Source organism: Schistocerca piceifrons, chromosome 5 (assembly GCF_021461385.2).
Source record: "Schistocerca piceifrons isolate TAMUIC-IGC-003096 chromosome 5, iqSchPice1.1, whole genome shotgun sequence".
NCBI classification, from domain to species: domain Eukaryota; kingdom Metazoa; phylum Arthropoda; class Insecta; order Orthoptera; family Acrididae; genus Schistocerca; species Schistocerca piceifrons.
Window position 1 is genome coordinate 40183362 of NC_060142.1, and position 13860 is coordinate 40197221.

At 41.5% G+C, this 13860-nt stretch overlaps 1 protein-coding gene across 1 annotated transcript in view; it reads right to left on the minus strand.

Annotated features, from left to right (window-relative positions):
• Nucleotides 1-13860, minus strand: part of LOC124798148 — a 292835-nt gene that overhangs the window by 156005 nt on the left and 122970 nt on the right. The window lies entirely within an intron of this gene.

Here is a 13860-nt window from a genome sequence, read left to right on the forward strand (position 1 = left end):
TAGTGCTCATTCAAATATTATGTTTATTTCTTTTGCACCCACTTGATATACTATATGATGCACATAATAACTACAAATAATTTCTTATGTTGCACAATTTAACTACAACACAAGCTTGGTAGGAGATAATAAAATAAATATCTATATTCTTAGAGACGTTTTTACAAATTTATGCATCATGTTTGTCCTCTTCAAAATAGTTCTAGACTAAAGAACAAAAACAATGCCCTTTCAAGTGGTTTTCGAGATGGGGAATAAAAAGAACAGGGTCTAAAATATTCTGAATAGCTGAATGCTCACTGATGGAAACTGTTGCATTACAATGCATTGTTTTAGTGCAATATTCAACTGCATGCAGTGTCTGTATGCATGAGTCATTCAAGGAGTTGACAAACAGAACTTCATTTCAGATTCTCCCAACACTCATCTAGGAATTGCATCAAGTTCAATGTGGTAATGGGCCAAGGGCATGATTCAACCTAGTTGCCAATAGAATGCTACAGTTTTCTTGGTTCACACAAGTCTCATTACATCTCATAAAAAATCTCCTCAAAGAGTGTAATGCAAAAAGTACACTACTGGCCATTAAAATGATAACACCCAGAACAATAGCAAATAATGAAAGTTTACTTCTGTGTATATAGTACACTAAAAAAGATGTAATTAAATTTGTATGTTACTTGAGGTATACTATATTTTACAGACTATAAGACACACACTTTTTTTTTTTTTTTTTTCAAAAAATTACCTCCAAAATTCAGGTGCATCTTATACCCAAAATTAATATAAAAATGTCCAGTGTTTGATTTAAAATTCCCACCAGTCTTACAAATGGTCATATATTCAATGTTGCAGGAAACATATGTCTATTTGGCAACACTGGATTCAACCAGCAGCAGCAGTGCACTGATGCAACAAACGAGAGTTATAGGGAATTACAAGCTTCCTAACACTGTCTCCTTCCCATCTGCCATCAAAAACCCACAACAATGCCTAGTCTATGATGTGTCATTGCAGTCTGCAATGCCAGTGAATGTGAATTGAAAGTTATTTGTATTATGGGAAAGAATACAACATTTCTATAAGTGGCTAGTTTTGTAATGGAAAAAAAAGGTATTCATATGATACGAGCTATAAAGTTAAAGTAATAGCTCAGGCAGAAGAACATCAAAACAGAGCAGCTGAGCAGCATTTTTGACTTCTACCAACAGGAAAAAACTATATTCGATTAGTGAGCTTGCGAGGAACATCTGAAAAAAAAAAGGGGAAGACTAAATGCGCAAATACAGGACTGAATGCAAAATGGTCAAAACTAGAAGATGATGTATTGTAATGGATTCAAGGTCACCATCAAAATGGCACTGGAATTAATACAAAAATGATTCAAATACACACTCATAAGCTAGCACAAAAGTGGAACTTAACAGACTTTAAGATTGGATTTGATTGGTGCTACAAGTTTGTGAAGCGTCATGGACTTAGCATGTGAAAGAGGAAATATTATCTTTCCATTGCTTTATTATTCAGCATTGAGAATGCCAGTGTGAAACTAACCCAAAGGGTGAATATGGACAAAATTCCTGACATTTGATGTGCCAAGTAATAGAACTGTTGCCATGAACAAGTGGACATGAAAAAATGCACTACATTGTTGTCCTTTCATATTGTGCTGATGTTACTAAACTTAATCCAATGTTCATTTTCAAGTGCAAAACAATGCCAAAACCATTTTAAATAGTGCCAAGTGTTGTTAAGATACATGACATGGGTTGGATGGATGAGGCTGGTATGTAATTGTGGATTAACACAGTATAGGAGAGAAGGAAAGGTGTTTTATTGCAGAAGAGTTCTCTTCTTGTGCTACATCAGTTTAGTAGTCATTTGAAAAATTCTGTGAAAAAGAAATTGAGACAGGGAATTACAGAGCTAGCTGTTATTCTGGGAGGACTTACTTCATAATTGCAACCTCTTGATATCTTGATAAATAAACCATTTAAAGTGTATATGGGAGAGGAATTGAACAAATGGATGATTGATGAAACTCACCCTGAATTCTTGCTGAAGGGAGCTTTAAAAAACCTACAATCAAACGAGTGTGTCAGTGGATAAAACAGTCATGGTCTAGAGTGAGAGAAAATATTATTGTTAAATCTTTAAGAAGTAATGCTCTCGACGGCAGTGAAGACGATCTTATATATGGAGAAGGCAATGGTGATGACAAAGAGGAAGAAGAAGAAGAAGAAGGAAGTCCAGATGACAATTTTCAGGGATTTTAAAGGTCAGTTCAGTTTTATAAACTAAGGATTTTTTTAGTCCTGCTTTATAATCTAATAATAATAATAATAATGGTAAAAACATTATTTAAAAAAAATGCTTAAAAATTAAGGTGTGTCTTACAGTCCATAGCATCTTATATTACATTAAATATGGTACAGGGTGCGAATTTTAGTACACAGAGTTGCCAACTCAGGCAGCATCAATGGCTCTAATGAAACTGAGCTTCTACATCTACATCTATACTCCACAAATCACTGAAGTGCTTGGCAAAGCGTACCTATTGTACCAGTCATCAAGGCTTCTTCCTGTTCCATTCATGGGAAGAATGATTGCTTAAATGCTTTGTGGTTCCTATGACTGACATCTGTAGGCAACAGTAGTACATTTCTAGATTCCTTAATTAAAGCTAGTTCTTGAAGCTTTGTAGGTAGGCTTTCATGAGATAGTTTGCATCTGTCTTCAAGTGTCTGCCATATCATTTTCCCAACAACTCTGTGATGCTCTCCCATGGGTCAAACAAATCTGTGAACTTAGTCATATATGTTCAATATCCCTTGTTAGTCTCATTTGTGAGAGGTCCAACACACAAGAGGCAATACTCTAGGATATGCCACATGAGTGTTTTGTAAGGCACCTTTGGTCTGATCTATGACTGATCCTCTGTGATAATTCCATTTCACATCTACATCTACATCGATATTCCTCAGTCCACCTTATGGTGCATCATGGAAGGTACCCTGTACCACCACTAGACATTTTCTTTCCCGATCCATTTGCAAATATAAATAGGCAAAATTGACTGTCCATATGCCTTCATATGAGTCTTGATTTCTCGTATCTTACATTAGTGGTCCTTACGTGCATTGTATGTTGGAGGCAACAGAATTATTCTGCATCAGCTTCAAATGCTGGTCCTCTAAATTTCATGGTGTACACACACATGCAAGGCCACAGCTATTTTAACACTAACTTTATGAGCAGTTGCCCTGAGAAGGCAGGTGTGTATGGAAAGGAAAGAATTGGGGTAACTTGACTTGTCTCCAGGGATTCCCATTTGAGTTCCCAATGCATGTCTGTAACACTTGCATGTTGTTTGAATCTACCAGTAACAAATCTCTGAAATGCTTTGATATCTTCCTTTAATTCGACCTGTTATGGATCCCAAACATTTGAGCAGTACTCAAGAACAGTTGCACTAGCATCCTATATGTGGTCTCCTTTACAGATGCACCACACTTTCCTAGAATTTTCCCAATAAACTGAAGTCCACCATTCACCTTTCCTTCTACAATCCTCACATGCTCATTCTATCTCATATTGCTTTGCAATACTACCCCCAGATATTTAAATGACATGACTGTGTCAGGCAGGACACTACTAGTGCTTTATCAGAACATTACGGGTTTGTTTTTCTTACTCATGTGCACTAACTTACATTTTTCTATGTTTGGAGCTAGCTGCCATTCATCACACTAACTAGAAATTATGTCTAAGTCATCTAGTGTTGTTCCACAGTCACTCAATGATGACACTTTACCATACATCACAGCATCATCAGCAAACAACTGCAGATTGCTTACCATCCTGTCCACCAAATCATTTTCGTATACAGAGAAAAACAGCCATCCTATCACACTTCCCTGGGGCACTCCTGATGATACCCTTGTCCCTGATGAATATTCACTGTCGAGGACAACATACTGGGTTCTATAATTTAAGAAGTCTTCGAGTCACTTGCATATCTGTGAACCTATTCCACCTTCTTTAAGAGCCAGCAGTGGGGCACCATGTCAAACACTTTCCCAAAATCTAGAAATATGGAATCTGTCTGTTGCCCTTCATCTATAGTTCACAGTATATCATGTAAGAAATCCCTCAACTAGAATTAAATTGAGGCAATTCTCCATGATTTTCATTTCTGAATCCCTGTTTTTGTTTTGTATGCCTCTATTATAGTACCTGTCTCATTCGTGAGTGTCAGGACATTGGTCCCACTAACAAGTTCACACGTGACTACAATTTTTTTCAAATATTATGAGACATCTTTTGATAATATTTTGCTATAATAGTTGTTGAAGACTTTAGCCAAATGTGCTTCCTTGAGTATCTCTATCTATAGCTCTAAACTTCATTTTTAACCTATTATGAAGTAGCCTATTTTTCTTTACAAGTTTATTTATAGTGATTGTAGACTATGGACAGTCCCTCCCATCATGAACTGTTTATGATCTGTATGCTCCTGCAGTGAACTAAATGTTTCAAGTTTCTGCCTGAGATATGACACTACTGTCTTCTTATCTACTTTGCTGAACATTTCGATCTTTCGACTTGCTTCAGTTGAATGAGGCTTCTAGACACACAGTGTGTGCCTGATGATCGTTTCCAAATCCTGTTGCCATTTCTCTAAGGAGTACTATTATTTATCAGACATTCAAAATATCGACTATTAACACACCCCTATCTTTTTCTGGCTGCTTCCTCCTGATATGGGAGACAGCACACAGCACACCAGTCTTCACAGCAGGTGAAGTGAGTCTCATTGGCTCAGTTTCAGTTCCAGTGGAAGATAGCACCTCAAACTTGTAGTTAGGGGATAGGTGGTGATAGGTGTAACACACTAAAATCTCCCTAGTCCCTCTCTCCCTTATGCAGTGAGCATGGACCTACCACTAACATACAACTCACAGTCAAGAGTATGAGTGGTGATACATCCTGTGTTCCCTGTGGAGGAGAGGTATCCACAGGAGAGGGCAGTAATTAATCACGTTTTCTATTTGTGCTACACGACTCTCAACAGACATCCCAACACACCCATTTGCAGCAGCTTCCCACTGCTTAACAATAGTCAGGCCTATTTCCAGCTACTTACCAACAGCAATTAACTCATCCTGTGCACGATAACAGCTCTCACACTGGGGCTGCCTTGTGGCTGGTGCAGTGTTTTACAAAACAATAAACACATTACTTTAAACTAAGCTTGCTGCTGAGTCTTGTGATTTCTCAATTTGTTGTGTTACACATATCACCAGTTCCCTCTAGGAACTGAAGTGATAAACAACCCACAAAGAGACTTCTCTTATAAGAGATTTCTTGAGAGAAACCCTACAATAAAAGTCTGGTCTCTGAAACTACATGGAACGCTTTTTTGTTGAAGCTATGGTCACTAACAAACACAAAAATAGCTTAAATCCATAAATACTATAAAAATGAATGTATGTACGTACATTCCACATCTCCTCCTAAACCACTGGGCCAGTTTCAACCAAACTTCGTACACATATCACTTACTGTCTGGAAAGAGCCGTTATGAGGGTAAGAAACACCTATCTGTCAAAGCTGTGGGGTGGGGGTGAAAAAGAAGTCAAGTCCACAATGGATGAATAACCAGATTTTATTCATCCAGCAATTGAGAATGAGAGCACTTAGCAACTTGCAGCAAACTTTGCACATAAATTTTAAATCTTTATATGAAACTTTTTTTTCACTCACAACCCCGACAAATTACTACATTTTGCTGTCAATGCAGTAAAACTGCTGCATCAGGCATGATGTTCTAATTTATTACTTCTATACTACTAACTGTTTTTGCAGCACATTTTGCAGTCAGTATCCACTGAATGTACCTGCAAAATTATGTCACTGTACAACAAAAAACTCAGGAGACATGACATCATAAACATTGAGATGCATGAAAAAGAAAATTCAGGGCAAAAATCACTACGATGCAGATACACTATGTTTATAAATATGTGGGCAAAGCCATGGTAAAAAGCTCCTCCTAAACCCCTGAATTGATTTTAGCCAAACTTGGTACACATACCACTTATTATCTGGAAAGAAATTCTGTGGAAGTAGGAACCAGTAACCTTCTACTGGGGCAGGAGTGACAATGTGGAGAGAGGGTGGGATAGGAGGACGTGGACAGGCAGAGAGGGGGAAGGATGAGATAGACTGGGGGGGGGGGGGTATAGCAAAGAGAGGGGAGAGGAGGAAATGAACAGAGAAAGGAAAGAGGAAGAGATGGCCACAGAGAGGGAAGAGGGGAGGAGATGGCGAGAGGGAGGGAGGAGGAAAAAATGGACAGAGAGAGGGGAGGGATAAATGGACAAAGAGGAGGAAGAAGGAGATGTGACATGGACCCAACAGGTCGTAGGGAGTACCCTGCAGAAATATTTAGCATTTAGGATTTTAGCATTTTAGGATTTCGTGCATGAACTGAGCTCTCTGCTATGTCCCACAAATGTTCTGTGGGATTCATATCAGGCAGTATGGCTGGCCGAATCATTTGCTCGAGCTGTCCAGAATCTTCTTCAAACCAATTGCAAACAATTGTCTCCTGCTGACATGGCACATTGTCATCCAAAAAATTCCCCTTGGTGACATCTTGGGACCATGGCTTCGTGGGGTCTATGCCAAGCTCGAACCCTATCATCAGCTCTTCTACATCTACATCTACATCTACGTGATTACTCTGCTATTCACAATAAAGTGCCTGGCGTAGGGTTCAATGAACTACCTTCAAGCTGTCTCTCTACCGTTCCACTTTCGAACGGCGCGCGGGAAAACGAGAACTTAAATTTTTCTGTGCGAGCCCTTATTTCTCTTATTTTATCATTATGATCATTTCTCCCTATGTAGGTGGGTGCCAACAGAATGTTTTCGCAATTGGAGGAGAAAACTGGTGTTTGAAATTTCATGACAACATCCCGTAGCAACGAAAAACGCCCTCATTTTAATGACTGCCACTCCAATTCACGTATTATGTCTGTGGCACTATCTCCCCTATTTCGCGATAGCACAAAACAAGCTGTCTTTCTTAGTACTTTTTCGCTGTCATCCGTCAGTCCCACCTGATGCAGATCCCACACCGCACAGCAGTACTCTAGAATAGGGTGGACAAGTGTGGTGTAAGCAGTCTCTTTAGTAGACCCATTGCACCTTCTAAGAGTTCTGCCAATGAATTGCAGACTTTGGTTGGCTCTACCCACAACATTATCTATGTGACCATTCCAATTTAGGGTATTTGTAATTGTGAACCCCTAAGTATTTAGTTGAATTTACAGTCTTCAAGTTTGTGTGACTTATCGCGTGATCGAAATTTAGTGAATTTCTTTTAGTACTCATGTGAATAACTTCACACTTTTCTTTCTTCAGGGTCAATTACCACTTTTCGCACCATACAGATGTCTTACTTACATCATTTTGCAATTCGTTTTGATCATCTGATGGCTTTACAAGATGGTAAATGACAGCATCATCTGCAGACATCTGAGATGGGTACTGAGACTGTCTCCTATGTCGTTAATATAAATCAAGAACAATAGAGGACCTATAACACTTCCTTGGGGAACGCCGTATATTATTTATATTTTACTCGATGACTTTCCGTCTATTACTGCGAACTGTGACTTTTCTGACAGGAAATCACGAATCCAGTCGCACAACAGAGGCGATATTCCATAGGCACGCAGTTTGGTTAGAAGATGCTTGTGAGGAACGGTGTCGAAAGCCTTCTAGAAATCTAAAAATTTGGAATCAATTTGACATCCCCTGTCAATAGCACTCATTACTTCATGAGTATAAAGAGCTAGTTGTGTTCCGCAAGAACGATATTTTCTGAATTCTTGCTGACTACGTGTCAATAAATCGTTTTCTTCTAGGTACTTCATAATGTTCGAATACAGTATATGTTCCAAAACCCTACTGCAAATCGACATTAGTGATATGGGTCTGTAATTCAGGGGATTACTCCTACTTCCATTTTTGGGTATTGGTGTGACTTGAGCAATTTTCCAGTCTTTGGGTACGGCCGGATCTTTCTGTGAGAAAGCGGTTGTATATAATTGCTAAATATGGAGCTATTGTGTCAGAGTACTCTGACTGGTATACAATCTGGACCGGAAGCCTTGCTTTTATTTAGTGATTTAAGCTGCTTTGCGACACCGAGGCCGGCCGGAGTGGCCGAGCGGTTCTAAGCGCTTCAGTCCGGAACCACGCTGCTGCTACGGTCGCAGGTTCGAATCCTGCCTCAGGCACTGATGTGTGTGATGTCCTTAGGTTAATTAGGTTTAAGTAGTTCTAAGTCTAGGGGACTGACGACCTCAGACGTTGAAGTCCCATAATGTTTAGAGCCATTTGAACCATTTTTTTTTTTTTTAGCGACACCGAGGATATCTATTTCTATGTTTCTCATCTTGACAGTTGGTCTTGATTGGAATTCAGGAATATTTACTTCGTCTTCTTTGGTCAAGGAGTTTCGGAAAATCGTGTTTAATAACTCTGCTTTAGTGGCACTGTCATCAATGACTTCACCGTTGTTATTGTGCAGTGAAGGTATTGATTGCGTCTTGCCACTGGTGTGCTTTATGTATGACCAGAATCACTTTGGGTTTGCTGCCAGATTTTGAGACAGAGTTTTGCTGTAGAAATTATTGAAAGTATCTCACATTTCGAACTTCTGCAAAACTTTCCCAGTCTTGGGGACTCTGCGTTCTTTTAAATTTGGCATGCTTTTTTTGCTGCTTCTGCAACAACGATCTGACCCGTTTTGTATACCATGGGGGATTAGTACCATCACTTATTAATTTATGTGGTATACATCTCTCAATTACTGTCGATACTATCTCTTTGAAATCGTTCCACAACTTTTCTACGCTTACATTATCAGATCGGAAGGAGTGCAGACTGTCTCTTAAAAAGGCGTTAAGAGCATTTTTATCAGGTTTTGTAAATATATATACTTCGCGTTTCTTTTTGACGGTTGTATTCAACCTAGCAGCTACTGCCTTGTGGCCGCTAATCCCTGTAATCGTCACGATACTCACTATTTTTTTCTAACACATCAAGTACGGTTTCCCAACCATTTATGCTTCAAGTGGGCTCATGAACTAATTGTTCAAAATAATTTTCTGAGAAAGCATTCGATACGATTTCGGATGACGTTTTTTGCCTGCTGACGGATTTAAACGTATAATTTTTCCAGCATATCGAAGGTAGATTAAAGTCACCACCGACTATAGCTGTATGAGTGGGGTACCTATTTGAAATGAGACTCAAGTTTTCTTTGAACTGTTTAGCAACTATATCTTCTGAGTCGGGGGGTCGGTTAAACGACCCAGTTAATAGTTTAGTTCGATTGTCAAGTATAACCTCTACTCATACTATTTCGCAGGAACTATCTACTTCAATTTCACTGTAAGGCAAACTACTTCTGACAGCAATAAATACTCCACCAGCAACTGTATTTAATCTATCCTTTCTGAACACTGTTAGATTGTTAGAAAAAAACTTCTGCTGAATTTATTTCCGGCTTTAGCCAGCTTTCTGTGCCTATAACTGTTTGAGCCTTAGTGCTTTCTATTAGGGCTTAGAGCTCTGGTTCTTTCCCAATGCAGCTATGACAACTTACAACTACAATACCGATCGTATCTACAACTGACTTGCTGTGTTTTACCTGTTCCCTTTTAGACAGAGGCCCTCTAACCTAAAAGAACCGCCCAGTCCCTTCCACACAGCCCCCTCTACCCGTGTAGCCGCCTCCAGTGTGTAGTGGACTGCTGACCTATTAAGTTGAACCTGGAAACCCACAACCCGATGGCGGAAGTCAAGGAACCTGCAGCCTACATCGTCACAGAACTGCCTGAGCCTCTGGTTCAGACCCCCCACTCATCTCTGCACCAAAGGACCACAGTCGGTTCTATCAACGATGCTGCAAATGGTGAGCCCCGCCTTAATCTCGCAAGCGAGACTGGCAGTCTTCACCATTTCCACTAGCTGCCCAAAACCAGAGAGAATCTTCTCCAATCCAAAGCGATATACGTCATTGGTACCTACATGAGCCACCACCTGCATATGGCTGCACCCTGTACTCTTCATGGCATCTGGAAGTAGCCTTTCCACATCCGGAATGACTCCCCCAGGTATGCACACGGAGTGCACACTGGCTTCCTTCCCCTCCTTGGCAGCCATGCTCCTAAGGGGCCCCATTACATGCCTAATGTTGGAGCTCCCAACTACCAGCAAACCCGCCCTCTGTGAACGCCCAGACATTGTGGGCCAAGAAGCTTCCTCTGGAAAAGGGTGGATGACTGCATCTCGCTCAGAAACATTGTCAGCCACAGATAACACCCGAAACCTGTTTGTCAAACGAACCAGGAAGCCCTACGATAGGCTCCTCGGAAATTCTTTTGCTGCCTGCCAGACTTTGGTGATCTCACACTCGACCACTGGTGAGGGGTCATCCTCAGTGCAGGCAGTACCCGGGGCAGCCACAGCAGTGGACCGAACGGGGGACACGTGGGATGTGCTCGATGTCTCTTGCACCCCCACGTCCGACCCCCCCCCCCCCCCCCCCCCAGTGATGTCCCTTGGCGGCAGCTTCAAGCTGTGTGATGGAAGCCAATGCAGCCTGGAGCTGTGAACAAAGAGTCGCCAACTCAGATCGCATCTGTACACAGCAATCACAGTTCCTATCCATTACTGCAGTCGCTCCTGTTTGAAGCTCGTAAAAATATACAACAAACGAACACGGTGTACTCGGCTTATTAGCAGCAGGAATTCGAAGTGCTCTCTCACTAACGGTCCAAACGACACTGAGCCTTTCCAATCTGAGGGTCGATAGCAACGGCGGTACAGTACACTACACTGTTATTAAAAAAATGCTTGTACCTAGTAGGCACTCGAGCACGCAAGAAATTACAAAAACAATCCACTAACTACACAGGTATCTGTAAGCAAATAAGTCGCTCCTGTTTGAAGCTCGTAAAAATATGCAACAAACGAACGGTGTACTAGCCTTCTTAGCAGCAGGAACACGAGCTGCTGTGTCACTCTTATCAACTGAAATCTGGGCTCTCTCGCCACGCCACGGTTTTCCAGTCGTCTAGTATACAAGCAATATGGTCACAAGCTGAAGAGAGGCGCTGCAGACGATGTCGTGATGTTAGCAAAGGCACTCGCGTCGGTCCTCTGCTGCCATAGACCATTAATGCCACACTCTCCTAACAGATAAGTGCGTCGTTACGTCCCACATTGATTTCTCCGGGTTGTTTCACACAGTGTTGCTTGTCTGTTAGCACTGACGACTACGCAAACGTCATTGCTGTCGGTCGTTAAGCAAATACCATTGGCCATTGCATTGTCCGTGTGAGAGGTAATGTCTGAAATTTTGTATTCTCAAAATGGTTCAAATGGCTCTGCACACTGTGGGACTTTAACATATGAGGTCATCAGTCCCCTAGAACTTGGAACTACTTAAACCTAACTAACCTAAGGACATCACACACATCCATGCCCGAGGCAGGATTCGAACCTGCGACCGTAGCGGTCGCCCGGTTCCAGACTGAAGCGCCTAGAACCGCTCGGCCACTCCGGCCGGCTCGGTATCCTCGGCACACTCTTAACACTGTGGATCTCGGAATATCGAATTCTCAAACGATTTCCGAATTGGAATATGCGATGCGTCTAGCTCCAATCACCATTCAACGTTCAAAGTCTGTTAATTCCGGCTTGTGGTGATAATCACTTCGGAAACCTTTCCACATGAATCATCTGCGTACAAATGACAGCTCCGCCAATGCACTGCCCTTTTATACCTCGTGTAATACTACCGCCATATGTATGTGTGCACGCCGGCCGAAGTGGCCGTGCGGTTAAAGGCGCTGCAGTCTGGAACCGCAAGACCGCTACGGTCGCAGGTTCGAATCCTGCCTCGGCCATGGATGTTTGTGATGTCCTTAGGTTAGTTAGGTTTAATTAGTTCTAAGTTCTAGGGGACTAATGACCTCAGAAGTTGAGTACAATAGTGCTCAGAGCCATTTGAACAATTTTGTATGTGTGCACGTCGCTATCCAACGGCTTTTGTCACCTCAGTGTACACTGCTGTCGAAAACTAAAACTAAATTTAACAACATACGTTAGTTATAAAATATGCTAGAGCAACTGTAAATCACAAATTACGATCTCCCACGAAATATGTTCTGCACAACACTACCATCGTCCGAAAATCCAAATAAGAAAAAAAGAAAAATGTACGTTTAAGGAGATATACACTGAAATTTGGGGTGAACGAATTTTTTCAGCTAGGATTCCACTACTAAAATTACATAAAGCGCAAATGTGAATTACAGTTAATTTTATAACAGGAAATAACATTTTCGCTGCACTCAAAACATTCGAAAATACACAATATCTCACGACACAGGGTCGAATTTTGATACAGTTGTCACAGAAAACACGTTTAAATTTTACGAGAAAAGTCGCGTTATATACGTAAATATAAGTAAATAATGTAAGGGTTTTGTACTTAGCCGGTTTCGTGGCACTTTCTACACTAGCGTGACAAAGATGAGCACTGCAGCTCAAGTGTATCTGACTAAACTAACGTAAATTGCGCAGCAGGAGGTGGCTAATAGTGTACTGCGGACGCAGATGCACACCCGTTGGCGTAACGATTTCTGCAGTGTTCCGCTGGATCAGGGTTTTCGGCGTATGATAAAGATCATACGCATATCATAATTTCAAGTCGATGTATGATCTGAAGTGAAGGATTATACGCGAAAATATGATAATTTTTGGTTTTTTACTTTCTGACCGAGATACCATTGCGAAACAATTCAATTCTGCATACGTTATTAGGTTATTGTCAACCGATGATGAAGCACGTGCACAAAAATGAATTACGCTCACGCTAATATTATTTAACGTAAGAACGTCGTCCGATACACGCGCTTCGTAGGGACCTTATTGTGCAGTAAGGTTCATTTTAGCGCTGTGTTGTTACAGTTCCACTTAATACTTATTGTGGTGTCACCGCCAGACACCACACTTGCTAGGTGGTAGCCTTTAAATCGGCCGCGGTCCATTAGTATACGTCGGACACGCGTGTCGCCACTGTCAGTGATAGCAGACCGAGCGCCACCACACGGCAGGTCTAGAGAGACGTACTGGCACTCGCCCCAGTTGTACAGCCTACGTTGCCAGAGACGGATCACTGACCGATACGCTCTCATTTGCCGAGACGATAGTTAGCATAGCCTTCAGTTACATTTGCTACGACCCAGCAAGGTGCCGTATTCAATTGATATTTATTATGTAAAGCATGTATCATCAAGAGAGATGTTCTACAATTGTGGATTAAAGTTAAGTATTATATCAACTACTTACTTCATTTGCAATTCTCAAGATATTGTCCTGTTCCAGACCTCACGCCAGTCAGCGTGTAATTAAATGCGTGCATTTCGGCCTCCTCTAGAAAAACAGTGTTGGCTCTTCTGCCAACACTACATATTGGCGACGAGCTAAATCGCGTTTGTACCAATTGTTCTTGCCTAAATTATTTGTGTCATGGCTTCGCCACAATCTCCAGATGTACTGTCCGAATTTTATCGCTTGCAGAATCAGCAGACGCAGGCCTTATTGGATGCCCTTGGGCAGCTCGTCCAGGGTCAACGTGCGATGCAAAACGATGCGGCCGCCGCCGCTCCACCGCTACCGCAGCCACAACATGCAGTTGCACCACCTTTTCGTCCGTATGATGCGGCACTGGAAAGCTGGACGGAGTGGTCACGCCAATTTGGATTCCAT